Consider the following 1,813-nt stretch of genomic DNA (forward strand, 5'->3'; position numbering starts at 1 on the left):
GCAGGGACCTCCTCCAAGAACCCGGCTCCTCGTGGCTCTACTGGATGACGAAGCACCCAAACAATCTGACCACGTCCTCCGACCGTGGGAGGGAACATCGCCATCACTCCTGACTGGCGGGTACCGAAGTCCATCCTCTAGAGACCTCAGCCCCCTTGGCGGCAAGGTGAAAGAAGTATCAATGCAGGTGTCGGGTTGAGGGATCATCATCGATGACCCGTTGCACACCATGTGCAACGACAAACCGCAGGGGCCTGTGTATCTATATCTGTGCCCATCACTATCCCATTGTCCCATCGGGGACATCGTGAAGTGATAACCTCGTATATGAGTGCTCTTGTTGGCCATCTGCATAGCAAATAGATACAAAACAAGAACAATACAGTAGAGAGAGTAAGACATCTAATGAACATAAATTCATTGACGGCGTGGACTTACTCAGAATATCACACTCAGACATAAAATATATTTTAACATATAGTTCATCATTTATCATTGACATCATGAAGAAATTCATAACTTACATTTATTCCAACATTACCAATATATCAAGTAATATAATCAACATTCTACTCATAACCATATCGCATGCATAAACGTAGGAATACACAATGCTTGTAACTCACATGTGGGAATTCACTTCCACAATGATAATGTATGCATGATATGTCATGATTATCCACCTTACACCAATATCCATCCAACATCCTAATCGGAAATAATCGAGAGTATAGGTCCCATACCAAGCCTCTTCGTATGCACCCGAAATGACATATCCTCGTAAGGAATTAAAATAGATCGATCGGTTCCCTAATAAACAGTCCTACCCAGACCTAGGTCGTACAAACGCTTTCTGGGCATCCTTCTCATCGATCTCGAATGCAATCCATGGGTTGTCAGAGATTGCCTAGTTTGGCATGTGAGAACTGTCCAATCCAACAGGGTACCTCCCTAGGAATACAAGGGACTCGTCTCACCCAGACTCTCCCTCAAGACATTGTTGGCGAATCACCGTCCAATCAGTGCCGTCCCTACTTACATCACGGTGCTCTAAGTCGTCCCATCATTTACTCTGCACTACTTCATGGTCACAATGCAATGCATTCCTAGTCATAGTCAAATGCAAGGGTATTTAATCAAACATATGATCGACCCATCCTTAAGCCATCTCCCGACAAGGAATGCTTCTCGTGGGACCCGATAGTACGTCAACCGTACATGCTCAAGGTAACATCTCAATCACTACAACCCATCGCCGAATAATCCTGGACGGCCACATGACCAAGGCTCTTACGATCGGTCGATCGTTGTTCCGTGATATCATGTATCCTTACTAGGGTACCCCCTAGTTCACGACCTCGAGTCGGATACTTGCCCAACAAGGCATAAACACAAACAATGCTTTCATACTTTTGTGGAATCATGCTTCTCATCTAAGCCATGATTTCATTCCATAACCTTTATATCACAATACACCCTACCCGGGTTCATCGCATTGTTCACAACATCATTTTATTTCAATCTTTAAATCTCCAATAAACTTAAGCCTTCATCGCCCAGGCGAAGGTACTATCACCCAAGCGAGGCCTCTTCTCACTCAAGCGATTCATCTCTCGCCCAAGCGAGAGAGTTCCAGAAACTCATTAAAATCCTGGGCTTACTTGCCCAAGCGAGGCCCTTGCTCGCCCAGGCGAGGCTTGGTCGCCCAAGCGAAACTTTGTCGCCCGAGCGAGGAGTTCCAGAACCAAAACTTCCCATCACCCAGTCCTCGCCCAAGCGAGGCTGTGCTCGCCTAGGCGAGAGTTTCTCGCCC

The sequence above is a fragment of the Lupinus angustifolius genome, chromosome LG07, assembly GCF_001865875.1.
Source record: "Lupinus angustifolius cultivar Tanjil chromosome LG07, LupAngTanjil_v1.0, whole genome shotgun sequence".
Classification (NCBI taxonomy): Eukaryota; Viridiplantae; Streptophyta; class Magnoliopsida; order Fabales; family Fabaceae; genus Lupinus; species Lupinus angustifolius.